At 39.4% G+C, this 16,226-nt stretch overlaps 1 protein-coding gene across 3 annotated transcripts in view; it reads left to right on the top strand.

The window, feature by feature from the left end:
* C1H12orf42 (chromosome 1 C12orf42 homolog) overlaps positions 1-16,226 on the top strand; it is a 250,855-nt gene that overhangs the window by 100,002 nt on the left and 134,627 nt on the right. The gene's annotated exons all lie outside the window — the stretch shown is intronic.

Genomic DNA, 16,226 nt, shown 5'->3' with positions numbered 1-16,226 from the left:
AATGCCGGCCATCTTCAAATCAATGCCTGCACATAACAACAGAAAGTGCCTCAGATGTAGTGGTTTCCACAGGACCATTGTTAGGCTTTTGTGAAGCATTTTTAAACCTAATAAATAATGTCAAAAGTCTCTATCCTAGCCAAAAATGTTCCTTTTGAAACAGCTCTAATAGTATTTTTTTGTTCTGTGATGTCTCCCAGTGTTGTGAAGAATTTGAGCTTCACAATGGGAATCTGGTGTATCGCGTGCCACTTTGCTACGTGGGTTTTTTGTTTTTTTTAATATAAAGCCTTTTTCTTTTGCCAAGGTGAACTCCCATCTTTTAACTTAAATGTTTCTTTTTTTAAATAATCATCTTCATTTTGAAGGTTACTGTTTTAAATGAAGCTAAATGCCACAAAATACAGTATGATCAAATGTTAATGATGCAGGAATGAAGTGAAGGAAAATGAAATATTGAATTCAATTAGATGCTATTTCAGTGAGTTTCCTCTGTGTGTTGTTGCGTAACTCATAATTAAATTAAGTCTAAAGCCTTTTGCTTTATGCACTGAGAAACAATGATCACTACGGTCAAAGATGATCGCATTGGTCCTTACCGGCCTTAAAATCCTTGAATCTAAATCCTGATGACAATTTATGGTGAAAGAAACTCTAATTAATTGGAGACTCACTACAGTTCATTATATGCTGTGTAGTATGTAATAGCAACAAACTCAGATTGTCCGTAAACAGCAGTTTAATTTGTAGGTAATGTCACCATTTCTAGGATACAGTAGCCCCTATTAAATCAACCTAGCACTATGGAGAACATTTACGAGATGTATTTGATTTCTGTGCATTGTACTTGCTTTTTTTGGATCTGTTGGGATCTTGATATGGAAAGTAGAAAGACTTACATGTGCGTGTCTAAGTCCAGTATGGTACTAAGGTTACTTCATATTGTAAGTAGTCCCTTACTTCTAGGCTATGATTTATTCATAGACTGTTTCTATCTGGCAATGGAGATTGCATTTTGACATGTTTTATGGCTACAGTAGTAATATATATTATATGATATATAGACAGGCTACCTTCTATGTTAGCAGGGAACAAGACGAGGCCCAAAATAAAATTTAAGTCACTGCAACTGTATTACAGCGTATCATTCTAGGCACTGGCACTGATACATTTAAGCCTCTAATATTCTGCACTATAGTTCAGCTGATCTTTGTTGGTGTTCATTTTCCTGTGTAGTCCACATTTACAAAATGTCACTGCACATCCATGCACCATTGTTAGGCCCTGAGCTTTGTCAATTGTTACAACAGGAGGTACATATTGTAAATGCTGGTTGCCATGGTTTCCTAAGGAAACAATGGCTTCCAGTAACTGTGAGTTGATATGACATGGTGTGCAAGATTGAACATCATATCCTTTTTGTTGGGAAGAAAAATGAGTGTCACATTAACTGCATATCTTTACAGCATATCTTTCAATCAGTTATTAAAGTCACAAATTTAAAGTACAGAAAAACACTTCAAAATTTACACTAGAATTCCAGGTTTGCCTCTGAATGTTCCAAATCAAGATGAGTAAAAGGATGATCTTTTCTAACTGCCACCTTCCAAATGTAACCTGCAGTCTCGAAGTCAAGCAGTGTTCTTTCTGGCTAATGCATTACCACCCGAAATTAAGGTTCTGCAATCAGAACTTAGTTAACTGTTTTGTTGATGTGTGAGCCAGAAAAAAGCCAGCACTGTCCAGCTATATGGAAAGAAGGACAGGAAACCCTTGATACGTTTTAATCAGGCTGCAGCTATATTATTAGATGTCTGGGACTATCCAGTAGATAAAAGTGTACAGTGCAGGTACTCCATGTTCATTCAATATCTATCTGAAGGGGAGGGGGGGTTCCGCCAGCCCCCACTTTTTCTGTCCAGGTCTCCCAGCCAATACATTGCTGGGACCTTATCATCCCCCCTTCGAACAAGGGTTAAGGTGGGCTATAAGAAATGGGGTTGACTCCCTGCCGTATTAGTCATAGGAGCCCTGAACCCTCCTGTTCTGCTGTTTTAAGTCCTTTACGAAGCCATTTATCCGGTCGCTATATATCCTTCCTATGGAGTACCTGCACTGGACATCCGCTCCACACTTACATCATGAGTTATGACATTGTCGCCTAAGTCCCTTCCCTACTCACCATAACAAAGCCCTTCCTGAACCCACTGTGGGGAAGGCGAAACCCACCCCACTCCACCTAGGCCAAACGGGTGATGAGGGAAAAATTCCTTCCCAGCCCCCTAAAAAGGAGCGGCTAGTGTGATGCTCACAGCAGGTCCTGACCAAACCTGGTACTTTGCCACATCAAGGGGCAGGAAGGTGGGTGCTGCTTCCCCTGCTCCGGGCAAAAGGGGTTCTCCCAGCCAGGCTTGCCCCTTTTAAACTCCTCAGCCCTTCCAGTCCCATGAATCAGCATCCCCATGCTGACCCATTCCCTTTTGCAGCAGCTTCTGAGCACCTCTCTCCCGTCCCACCCGTAACACTGTTCCTTCTCCCTCAACAAGCTGGACAACAGCCACCCCCCACCCCGGCTTAAAGACGCAGTGCAGGTATTAGCTCTGTAAAGCTGATGGAAGTAAGAAGTCTTAAAAACTTATTTTTATAATTAAACAAATGTGACTGGATTACACAGAGGGAGCATATCTGTTGAGTAATGTACATAAAATAGTCCTGCTTCTGACTTTTCTTTTCTTTTCTTTTCTTTTGGTATGCTACTAAAACCCTCAGGGGGGGAAAACATCTTATTTAAAATTATTCCTAACATTTGAAAATTCACAATGTGATTGTAAGTGACAGAAATTAGGAATCAGAGAACATGGAGAAATTCTATGTTTTCATGAAAATTTTAGACATTTCTCAAGATTTCTTCCACTTCACAAAATATTTTAGAATTTTATTTTATTAATAATAATAATAATAATAATTAATAATAATTCATTTAAATCCTTCTATACCTTCCAGTTTTCACAGAATATAAAAGAAAAAAACCAGATAAAGGCAGGACCATCATTGCTGAAAATGATGGGAGAGACAGGATCCCCTAACCCGCCATATGAATGCTGCCGTTGGTACACTTCTATAATTACAGTAGAAAAAATAATTTTCTAATGCATTACATTGGGGTGGCCAAACTTACTGACCCTCTGAGCCACATACGATAATCTTCAGAAGTTCGAGAACTGAGTGTGTCAGCCTGGGCTTCAGCCCTGCAGGGCACGTCAGCCAGAATTTGGGGTTTCAGCCCTGTGGGGTGTGCCAGCCAGGTCTCAGGACTTCAGCCCCACTCCTGCTAAAGCCCCGAGTTCCAGCAAGACCTCCCACAGGGCTGAAGGCCCAAGACTCCCCTCTCTGCAGGGCAGAAGCCCTTATACTCACCACACTGCTGCAGGGCAGAAGCCCTGAGTTTCCCCAACCCCAGTCGGTGTAGGTGGAGAATGCAGTGGGATATGCGGGGAGCTCCGTGAGCCACACTTAAACTGTAAAAGAGCTGCATGCGGCTTGCAAGCCACGGTTTGGCCACCTCTGCATTACATTAATGATGCCAAAATACATTAAAGCCAAACAAAACCAATATGTTTAATACATCCACCAACACATTTATGTGTTTTCTGAGTCAGATATGCCTATCAAAATGCACACTGTAATATCACAAAAATTAGTTTGCAAAATCATAATTAGTTCACGCCAAGCTAGGGTGTAAATCTGCCGTGCACGAATTGTCCATATGGACCCTGCTGATGCATATTAACAGTTAATGGACGTTGATCTACTCCTCTTTGAAATGGGACTAGTCAGCAGCTTAAAAAACACTGATTATTAACCACAGTATCCAGAGTTCAGTGCCATCACTTTTAAAATATGGGAGACTTATGGCTTCCATGGGATCTCCTGAAATTCTGCAGCCAGTTTGCAGCCGCCTTTTTAGATTACTTCCTAATAATGAGTTCCTACTGCTACCTTTAGGACTTGATTTTTAAAAACCATCATCTTTGGTTTGTGTGCTCAATTTGCACTGTAACTATGTGTGCAAATATTTATAGCCATAGATGATATCATGGTCCACTGACTTAAGTGCTGGATTATGATGCAGGAAACCTGGGTTCTCTTCCCAGTTCTGCTCCTCATCTGTCTTTGACAAGCCTCTGTGTGTCTGTTTCCCCTCCCACCCTTGTAAGTTCTTCGGGACAGAGACACTCTCTTATTATGCATTTATATAGTGCTGACACAATGGGGCCCTGATCTCAGTTGTGAACTCTAGATGCTACAGCAATACAAATATTAAATAATAATCTAACTACAATCTACATCTGATCCCACAGTTCAAGTAGTTAGAGGCCTTGTGCTAAACGTATCCCTGGCTATATAACCTTCAGGATTTTCCTTTCTCTTTCTAGTTGGGGAATCTTTGTCACTAAAGAACATTTAAGAACAGGTTAGACAAAAATCTGTCAGGGATTGTCAAGGTATACATAAACCTGTCTCAGCATGGCAGGAGATGGGGCTGGAATAGGTGACCAGCTGAGGTCTCTTTCAGTCTTACGTTTCTATGATTCTATTATCTTAAGTCTCTCTTGACTTGTTGTTCCATTGCTTGAACAAGAGCATCAGTAGCAGCCACGTGTTTTTCCAGCTCCATCGTGACTCAGTTACTTCAAGAGCTAGTTGAAAAAGGAGACTGTGTGTATGTGGGCGGGGGGAAGAATGGATTATTTTTTCTCGAAAATCTTGACCTTTCATCAAAATTTGAGATTTTTACAAAATTTCATGTAAATTTCCATTTATAAAATTATCTTCAATTATTTCTTTTCAGGATATTAACCAAGGACAATGTGATCCACACTGAAGATAACACCAGTAGTCAAAGTCATTCTGATAAAGATGCTTGCTCTTCTTAGAAGTTCATATCAGTACCTTATGTTAGATTTATAAAACAGGCCTATTGTGTAGTCTTGGGTGCATATGCAGATTAAGTTGTATATCTGGATTTAAACTATCCTTGATTTTCCTTTGGCACCTTGTGTATACAGGGGAAATGACACACACTCTTGGGCATCCTAGTTAATTAGAATAGACAGCAACATCTGTTTTGGTCACAAATTAATAATAAAGTTATTTGGATTGGAAAGAACCACTAGTAGGTTTTGTAGTCCGGTCAGTTTGTCAAAGAAACTTGGAGCTGTACATTGTCTGCTCCTCTATAGCCAAAATAATAGACCACACCCCAATATTTTTATACTCAAATAAAAGTCCCATTGGATTTGATGATAATGACAAGACCATGCCTAATGACAAGACCATGCAGAGACCTGTAAGAGAATATGAAAAGTGCTCTGTCTCTCAGTAATTCAAAACATGTAGGCCAATTGCATGACCAGGAGAGAAAGAGAACATTTAGAGGACTGGGAAATCAGCTAATAATTCTTCTATCATATCTTCAACTGACGGGAAACAGTACAAATAGAATTGTGTGAAACTGTTCATTTTCATCATGAAGATTATAACAGCATATCAGATATTCTATAGTTAAGGTTGAACATCACTTTCTCTTTAAAGGGGGGTTATTCTAAGTGCTTTAAAATCACCTGCTGAGTTGGATATATATTTTTATATTAGGGTTGTTGATTAATCGCAGTTAACTCACTCGATTAACTCAAAAAAATTAATTGCGATTAAAAAATTAATTGTGTTTAATCACAGTTTTAATCACACTGTTAAACAATAGAATACCAATTGAAATTTATTAAATATTTTTGGATGTTTTTCCACATTTTCAAATATTGATCTCAATTACAAAGTGTACAGTGCTCACTTTATATTATTATTTTTTATTACAAATATTTGCACTGTAAAAATTATAAACAAAAGAAACAGTATTTTACAATTCACCTCATACAAGTACTGTAGTGCAATATCTTTATCATGAAAGTGCAACTTACAAATGTAGATTTTTTTTTTTGGTTACAAAACTGCACTCAAAAACAAAACAATGCAAAACTTTAGAGCCTCCAAGTCCACTCAGTCCTATTTCTTGTTCCGCCAATCGCTCAGACAAACAAAGTTTGTTTACATTTGCAGGAGATAATGCTGTCCACTTCTTATTTACAATGTCATCAGACAGTGAGAACAGGTGTTCACATGGGACTTTTGTGGCTGGCATTGCAAGGTATTTATGTGCCGGATATGCTAAACATTCATATGCCTCTTCATACTTTGGCCACCATTCCAGAAGACATGCTTCCATGCTGATGATGCTCATTAAAAAAATAATGCATTAATTAAATTTGTGACTGAACACCTTGGGGGAGAATGGTATGTCTCCAGCTCTATTTTACTGGCATTCTGCCATATATTTCATGTTATAGCAATCTCAGATGATGACCCAGCACATGTGGTTCATTTTAAGAACACTTTCGCTGCAGATTTGATAAAATGCAAAGAAGGTACCAATGTGAAATTTCTAAAGATAGCTACAGCATTCAACCCAAGATTTAAGAATCTGAAGTGCCTTCCAAAATCTGAGAGGGACGAGGTGTGGAGAATGCTCTCAGAAGTCTTAAAAGAGTAACACTTAGATGTGGAAACTACAGAACCCAAACCACCAAAAAAGAAAATCAACCTTCAGCTGGTGGCATCTGCCTCAGATGATGAAAATGAACATGCTTTGGTCTGCACTGCTTTGGATTGTTATCAAGCAGAATCCGTCATCAGCATGGATGCATGTCCTCTGGAATGGTGGTTGAAGCATGAAGGGACATATGAATCTTTAGCGCATCTGGCAGGTAAATATCTTGCGACGCCGGCTGCAACAGTGCTATATGAATGCCTGTTCTCCCTTTCAGGTGACATTGTGAACAAGAAGCGGGCAGCATTATCTCCTGCAAATGTAAACAAACTTTGTTTGTCTGAGCAATTGGCTGAACAAGAAGTAGGACTGAGTGGACTTGGAGGCTCCAAAGTTTTATATGGTTGTATTTTTGAATGCAGTTTTTTTGTACATAACTCTACATTTATAAGTTCAACTTTCATGATAAAGAGATTGCACTACAGTACTTAGGTGAATTGAAAAATACAATTTCTTTTGTTTTTTCAGTGCAAATATTTTTAATAAAAATAAATATAAAGGGAGCACTGTACACTTTGTATTCTGTGTTATAATTGAAATCAATATATTTGAACATGTAGAAAACATCCAAAAATATTTAAATAAATGGTATTCTATTATTGTTTAACAGTGTGATTAATTGTGTGATTAATCACAATTAATTTTTTTAATTGCTTAACAGCAAGGTATATACAAAATCTTGATCCAGGCTAGAATTTTTTCCATTTCAGCTGTGAACTAGGTAGCATTTTTCCATGGTCAAAATAATAAATATCCCCAAATTTTCCTTCAGGTGAAATTTTTTTTTTTTCAGGAAAATTTCATCATTTGTTTGTGAAGGATTTATTTTTGCCTACATTTAAATGATTTTATATGAATCAGAATTTTTTTTATTAAACCACTAATGGGCTTGAATTTGTAGAAACCGCTAACACAAAGTTGGCCATAAAAGATCATCTAAATATCAAGAAGGGTTTAGAAACTGAAGGCCTTGGTGATAGCTGTTTGCTCCTTCTCTGGACAATGTCCACTCATGGTATTTATTTATTCCTCTCTCCAAAGTGTCAAAGCCTCTAGGAGAAGCCAAGAGAAACTTATACGTTTCTATTCTATATAGATTCTTATACCTCCCTAATACAGTAGTATCTGAGTGCCTTGCAGTAGTGTATTAAGTAGCATCTAGTTTGTTCTCTAAGCTCCCTTGCCTGCTCTTGCTAGCCTCCTAAAGTATGTTGCCAGTAACATTTTCTCTGATCCTATGCTTCCTGCGAAGTTTCAGTACTTAGTATATGAGAGGAACTAGTGCCTGGAAGTATTTGTAATTGGCATATAAAGGCTCTGCATGATATCTAGTGCCTATTACAAGATATAGGAAGAGATTTTCCGCTACTGTGATGAGAAAGGGGGCAATTCCCTAGAAACCCTCAGTTACACTGTATAGATTTTTACAGAGGGATTAGAGAAAATAGCTAGGGCTCAAAAAAGTATCTACTTCAGCCATAGGGACTGGAGAAAAATAAGTTGTCCCATAAGGCCTCTTTCTCTTTATTACTAGATTTTTCAAGGTGAACTGTAGCCTCAGGCCAAAGATCAAGTAGGTATTGGCTCCTTAGAGTCTTAATGCTCAAGAAGATATGGCTTTTGCTCTTTGAATCTGTGCCATCCACTCAATTGTTTCAAGTTAAGGTGAATATATCCATGATCACCTCAACTACATCAATCAGCCTGAACTAGGGGAATCTCTTTCTTAATCAGACCAATTTGCCTGTCACTAATTGTAGAGAGAACACTTACACTAAAAAAAAAAAAAAGTTCTGCAAAAAGTTACATCCATGCATATTCTCTCTCTGCCTCTTCTTGCTCCCTCATAAAATGTGGTCAGTTTGTAAGTTAAAAGATTATTTTTCTGACTGTCATCAGAGCTAACTTGGACTGAGGTTTGCAAGTCAAGCTGTGTTCTCATTGCCTATTAGATTATCCTCTTTATAGAGATTCTGAAATTAGAATTTAGCTAGCCATTTTATTGATTCATGAAACAGGATGAAGCCTGCTTAATCTCCCAACTATATTGGTTCTGCCATGCTAATGGTAATAAGCAAACTTTGTTTGGTCAATAAGGTAGCAGTTATGACTGTGAGGTCACTCAGGAAATTGATTCATTATGGTGGGGGGGGACCCTGATAGAGCAACAGTACTAAAAAAACCTACTCTTAACAGAGCCATGTTTATGTAAACACTTTTAAAAAACAATTCTGTTGAGGTATTTATGAAGTGCACAATCACTATAGCTGGTTAAATGATTTATTGCAGATAAATTGTCAGATGAATTTAGCATTTCTTTTCATGAGTCATTCATGAACAGACTTGTGCTTTTTATGAATTTATTCATTACTGAAAAGTATTCTAATAGTTTGCGCAAACAAACCTCAGTCTGTATTGTCTATGAATTGTTCACTCTGACCCTTAGCTATTCATTATTCATGCTTGTGCACTTATTCATATGTGAATACAGGTATTCACTGGAGCATGGCTGTCCTTCCTAACATTTGTGCAGACTTATATATGAATAGTGAATGAAAGTGGGGCATCACCATGGTCAAAGTGAATAGCCACTAATACTTAAAATGAATTTTTGCAAACAATGAGCTGAATTTTCTGCTTGTCTTCAATGGAGTTATACCAATGGAAAAGTTGGCTCAAAAGTTTTGCAATATTCAAACAGCTCTAGCAATCACAGCAAGATCTAATTGCTAACCACACCTTAATGCATTTAAAAATTATTCAGAAATGTAGTGTTTGTACATGTCAGTATATTTTCAGTTTATGCCAGTTACAGTGCTGGTAGCTATGTCTATAGTTAAGGTTGCCTAACACTTTCCATTTTAAAACCCTCTTTTCAGTTGCTTATAATTTAGCCAAGTTTTAACGATTAAGGCTGAAATTTTCCTTCTGGGTGTCTGCCTCAGGCTGAATTTTTTGGAAAGTTTCAGCAAATATGTTCTGGCAGTTTCTGAGAACAGAAGGAGGGAACAAAATATGCTGTTTTGCCTATGTTAAAAATCCATACAGGTGTTGCACTGAGAAGTTCTAGTGTTTCTACTTTGGAGCATGGATATGAAATTTAGCAGAGGGTGCCACCCTGGTATCAAGAAAGTGCCCTTTGCTAGTCTCGTGAAAATATGCCCAACTTCTGACAAATTATAAACTATGAAAACCATACTTTCCACACATTCAGTAGAGATTTGTTAGACTTCATCATCTAAATTCTCCAGAGATTCCATCTGCACTGAGCATGCTCTATCCCTAGGCAGTGTCTATGTGCTGATGAGACTGTGCATGTGCTGTCCTGACATGGTGACTTAGCATGCTCCATCCCAGGAGCTCCAGGTATGAGCAAAACTTTCCTTACAGTAGTGCCTTTTGGCTGCCAAAGGCCACCGTGGCACCAGGCACCAAAACTAAAAACATGGAGACTGTGTGTCCTGTGGGCTAAGTGCCCCCACTGCTGATGCCCAGATTGCATGGAGGAGAAGGAAGTAGCCTGACTGGAATGCAGAGGGGTGAGGAGCTTGCGGCAAGGCAAGACTGAGACAAAAGATGAAAGAGGAAGGCTGGGACAGGGACAGGGTTGTCTAGGGAAGAAGACTAGGACAGGAAGAGGCTAGTGGGGATTGGAGAACTAAATAGAGAGAGAAGTGAAGAGATGTTTGTAAACACTAGAACACCCATCCCTAAGAAAATGGAAATGAACCTAGGATTCCCAAGGTTCAACATTCCTGTGCTGTCAGCACGTACCTTTGAAACCCACTGGTAAAATGTTTCTCATTTCCCTCTGGTGGCTGATCCACATAGAAGCTTACAATGTACTATTGCTATTGCCTATCCTGATAGCTCAAGTGGTAGAGGCCCACGCTATGGATCTGACAGTTCTAACCCTGTTGATAATGCAGGTGGGAGTCAATATGATTCCACATAATGAAATTTCTGGTTTTTTGTTTGCTTTTTAAACCAACATCTATGTAATTACAGACAAAAAACTAAATTGAAAGAATGTTAAGGTTACAAAATTGTGCATTTAAAATTTAGGAAATGCCAGAATTATAGTTGTCTGTACAACCTTAATTCAGCCCCCTTGTATGCATGTATTATTCTATAGTCTTTAATTATATGATCACATACTGTTTTTCCACAGGACCCCCTCTTAATTCAGTCCTTAGGGGAGGCTGTGTTCTGGGTATAAGTGAAGTCTGTGAAGTGAAGGAAGCTGTTGTCTGCAGAACCCCAGCCCCATTTATTGCAGAAGTAGGGAGAATGAGGCAGAGGATTGTACAAAGAGACAGGACAAGTCTCAGGGTTAAAGGAGTTGAATGCCGCCCTGGAGAAGTGGCTTCTATCCCTGCCTCTGCCAAAGAGTTCCTGTGTGATGCAGGGCATATCACAAAAGCCAGACTTTTTACAGGTGGTCATTAATGGTGGGTTCCTTATTTTTTGGGTGCCCTGCTTGAGACCCTGTTTGCAGACGTGTTGTGAGCACTCACAGCTGCAACTGAAATCTGTGGGAGGCATGCGCTGAATGTGCTACAAAATAATGTATAGTATGAAAAATTAAGCCCTAGGCATCTCAGATTGGGCATCCACAAATCTTTGAATATTTTTAGCTTAATCTTTCTGTGATTCAGTTCATCTGTAAAATGGAGATGAAAATGCCACTCTATCTCACAAGGGTGTTATGAAGATAAATTAATGAATGTTTGTGAAGTACTCAGATCCTATAGTGATGATTGCCATAAAAAGTCCCTGAAGAAATAAATAATACTGTATTCCAAGCAGTATTTGAAGAGTGTGCAATATACGAGGCATGTTCAGTGGAACTTTTCACTCAGTTTTTATACGTAGATATGCTAAGTGCCAGTGTAACGTTGGGAGATCATTCTTTTTAATTGTTTAATATAATCTGGTTCATGTTTGTGAAGAAAATAACTTGGCCAAATAAAACCGGATTGTCACCAAACCTAGGAAAACCTATAACCCTGCTAAATTTTACATTTCAAGTGTCTTCTACTGATCTGAACTGGTCAAAAAAAGTCACGAAATATTTCTTAACTAAAAAACGGTCTTGCAAATATTTGGCATTGATGCTACCATTTTTGATTAATCTTTCAGGAAAAGTTCACTCTGATTTAGAGCAAGCATAGCAAATTTCAGCCTAAAAATCAAAATATTGAGAGAGTTGTAAGGTTAACTTATCTATAGGTATCTATATTCTATATATTGTTATGCTTGCCATCTATAACTCTTGTTAGAGGTGCGTCCAAGTTGTAAATCTTGGTTCTGGGATCAGATTTGAATCTGAACTTCCCCTAATTTCAAGTGTTTGCAGATTCGTTGTTCTGTTAGGCCATTATACATGAGCTTCATGACTCTGATCACTCTATGATGGCTTAAACGGAATACAAGGGGTTAGATTCTCAGCTGTTGTAAATTATAGAATCATAGAATCATAGATGAGTAGGACTGGAAGGGACCACCCTCGGTCATCTAGTCCAATCCCCTGCATTCAAGGCAGGACTAAATATTAATTAGATAATTCCTGGTGGGTGTTTGTTTAACCTGCTGTTAAAAACCTGCAATAATGGAGATTCCACAACTTCCTTAGGCAATTTGTTCTAGTGCTTAACTACCCTTACAGTTCCTAATGTCCAACCTAAACCTCCCTTGCTGGAATTTAAGCCCATTGCTTCTTGTCCTATCCTCAGAGGTTAAGAAGAAAAATGTATCTCCCTCCTCCTTGTAAAAATCTTTTATATACATGAAAACTATTATCATGTCCCCCCTTCCCCTCAGTCTTCTTTTCTCCAGACTAAACAAGCCCAATTTTTTTCAATCTTCCCTCATAGGTCATGTTTTCTAGACTTTTAATAATTTTTGTTGCTTGCCTCTGGACTTTCTCCAATTTATTCACATCTGTCCTGAAATGTGGTGTCCAGAATTGGACACAATACTCCAGTTGAGGCCTTATCAGCATGGAGTAGAGTGGAAGAATTACTTCACTTCTCTTGCTTACAATACTGCTGCTGATGCATTCCAGAATGATGTTCACTTTTTTTGCAACAGTGTAACACTGTTGAGTCATATTTAGCTTGTGATCTACTATGACCCCAGATCCCTTTCCACAGTACTCCTTCCTAGGCAGTCATTTCCCATTTTGTGTATGTGTGCAATTGATTCTTCCTAAGTGGAGTACTTTGCATTTGTCTGTATTGAATTTCATCCTATTTACCTTCGATCATTTCTCCAGTTTGTCCAGATCATTTTGAATGTTAATCTTATCATCCAGAGCACTTGCAACCCCTCCCAAGTTGGTATTGTCTGAAAATATTATAAGTGTATTCTCTATGCAATTATCTAAATCACTGATGAAGATATTGAACATACCTAGACCCAGAACCAGTCCCTGCGGGTTGCCACTCGATATGCCCTTCAAGTTTGATTGAATCACTGATAACTACTCTCTGGGAACGGTTTTCCAACGAGTTATGCACTCAACTTATAGTAGCACCATCTGAGGTATCTTTCCTTAGTTTATGAAAATATTATGCGAGGCAATATCAAAAGCCTTATTAAAGTCAATATATACCACATCTGCCACTTCCCCCCCACTCCACCCCTTCTTTGTTACCCTGTCAAAGAAAGCTATTAGCTTGATTTGACATGATTTGTTCTAGATAAATCCATGTTGACTGTTACTTATCACCTTATTGTCTTCTAGATGTTTGCAAATTGATTGCTTGATTATTTGCTCCATTATCTTTCCGGGTACTGAAGTTATGCTGATCGGTCGGTAATTCCCCTGGGTTGTCCTTATTTCCCTTTTTATAGATTTGCACTGTATCTGCCCTCTTCCAGTCCTCTGGAATTTCTTCTGTCTTCCATGAGTTTTCAAAGATAATTGCTAATGGCTCAGATATCTCCTCAATCAGCTCCTTAAGTATTCTAGGATCCATTTCATCAGGCCGTGCCAACTTGAAGACATCTAATCTGTCAGTGTAATTTTTAACTTGTTCTTTCCCTATTTTAGCCTCAGATCCTACCCCACATACATACCCCTACCCCCGCGTTCACTGTGTTAGACATCTGATCGCTACTAACCTTTTTGGTGAAAACTGAAACAAAAAAGGCACTTAGCACCAGGGCAGTCCCTAGCTATTCTGGGGCCCTACACAGCCCCCCCCCCACTCATGGGGGAGGGATGTGTGGGGCCTCAGGCCTCTGTGGGGGTGGGGTGGGGCTGGCTTGTGGGGCAGGGGGAACCACCCCCCAGCACTCACCTGTGGCGCAGCTGGGGCTGGGTTACTGCACTTCCCGCCGCCAGTGAGTGCAGGCCTGACGCTGCTGCAGTCCTCAGGGGAGTGGGGGCAGGGCTGGAGTGGAGCAGGGGCAGGAATGGGCAGGGCAGAGGCTTTGGGGAAGGGGTGGAGTGGGGGCGGGAAGGGGTGGGTACGGAGCATGGAGGGGGCTTTGGGGATGCGGGGGAATGGGGGAGGGGCTGGGGCGGACCAGGGATGGGAAGAGGCGGGGCTGGGCTGGACTGGGGCGGGGGCTGGAGCAGCACACAGCTGCGCAGGGCACCAGGAAATTTGGGGCACCAAATTTCCTGGTGCCCTACGCAGCTGCGTACTTTGCGTATGTGTAGGGATGGTGCTGCTTAGCACGTCCGCCATTTCCACATTTTCTGTTATTGTTTTTCCCCCCTCATTGATTAATGGGCCTACCCTGTCTTTGGTCTTCCTCTTGCTTCTATTTGTAGAATGTTTTCTTGCTACCCTTTATGTCTCTAGCTAGATAATCTCATTTTGTGCCTTGGCCTTTCTAACTCTGTCCCTACATGCTTGTGATGTTTGTTTGTATTCATCCTTCATAATTTTACCTGTTTTCCACTTTTTGTAGGACTCTTTTTTGTGTTTCAGATCATTAAAGGTCTTTTGGTTAAGCCAGGGTGGTCTCTTACCATACTTCATATGTTTCCGATGCAGTGAGATAGTTTTGCTCTTGTGCCCTTAAAAACGACTTTTTGACAAACTGCCAGTGCTCTTCAACTGTTTTTTCCCTTAGACGTGCTGCCCATGGGATCATACCTATCAACTCCCTGAGTTTACTAAAGTCTGCCTTCTTGAAATTGACATAGCTCCATGGCCTTTAGGAGCTAGTGCAATTTACACTACCTGAGAATCTGGCTCCATACCTGTGCACTCTCCAAAATCCTTAGGGAGTTCACATTCCAGCACTCGGGGGGGCTTGATCTGCTGTTTCAATTTATATGCCCTCTAATTCAGCTACACGTATGTTCTATTCTTGTTGTCATTATGCCTGCAGTACGGAAATTAAGTAAAAGAGGAGAAATGTTACTTTATGAAAAATGTATGTGAAATGTATGTATGATAAACATTTTGAGAACTTACAGTTGTGTTAGGTTCTTTATAGATACATCTAAATACATGGGGTCCCATTGAAGTCAATGGGAGTTTTACCATTGACTTCAATGGAGCCAAGATTTCACACATGTTCCCCTCCCTAAGGAATTTATAATCTAAAGCCCAGTGCTGCAAAGATTGATACAGGTGAGTAACTTTACAGTTCATAGTAGCATTGAACTAAAGTGTTTGCAGGATCGTGCCTCTATTCACTCATGATGCCCCAAGTAAATGCTAGAAATAGACCAGAAGAGAGGAGCAGAGAACAAGGGTTCCATTAATAACAACAAATAATCCTAAATAATAATTGTTTTTAGGTAAGCGGAATAGCATAAAGTTACTCTATTGCCTTACAAAAGATTTAATTTAGGATTTAAAGTCATGAGTTACCTCTAAAACCTCTTTACATGAGAAGCATTTATTATTTCCCCATAGGCTTGAAATCAAAAACATTGAGGTTCACCTCACTAAAGCTATAAAAATATTAACCAAGATATGTATGTATGTAGGCATGGAGCTGGCTTTCTGTTTTGTTTTTAGATTAAGTAATTGGTAAAATCAAATACATTGCTAATGAAATCCTGGTTCCATGTAGTTAACTAACATGCAATATAAAATGAGGCTCTCCTGAAGATTCACGTCACCAAGGTAAAAACATTGTTAGTTTATAATTAGTTTTTCCTCTTTTCCCGTTGTTTGCCTCCTGTTTTTCTCACCTTCTTTGCAACTTGGATGCATATAGCTAGCAACTGCAATGCCTAGACCCAAACTCCCCATTAATCCATTTGTGCTACTGCTTTTTTATCTTTATTTCTCTTTGGGATTAAATCAATATCATGTGTTGGGTTCCCCTCCCCCCACCTCCCCTAGTTTAAAGATGTGTTCTTTTAGATAGATTTTTTTTTGGTGGCTTTAACAATGTTCTGTTCACATTTCCTTGGATAGGACCAACAATTGCTTGTTGACCCATTTTAACCCCTTTTGAGCATCATCTTCAAAGTGTAACTGTCCTTGACAATGAAAGAGAACTTCCTATTGTCTGGTCCTTCCAGGCAATCTTTAGCACTGAGTTAAATGGCTTTCAGATGAAGGAGTTGGCTGGAAGGAAAGAG

The sequence above is a fragment of the Lepidochelys kempii genome, chromosome 1 (assembly GCF_965140265.1).
Source record: "Lepidochelys kempii isolate rLepKem1 chromosome 1, rLepKem1.hap2, whole genome shotgun sequence".
Classification (NCBI taxonomy): Eukaryota; Metazoa; Chordata; order Testudines; family Cheloniidae; genus Lepidochelys; species Lepidochelys kempii.
This window is presented reverse-complemented; position numbering and strand designations above follow the sequence as displayed.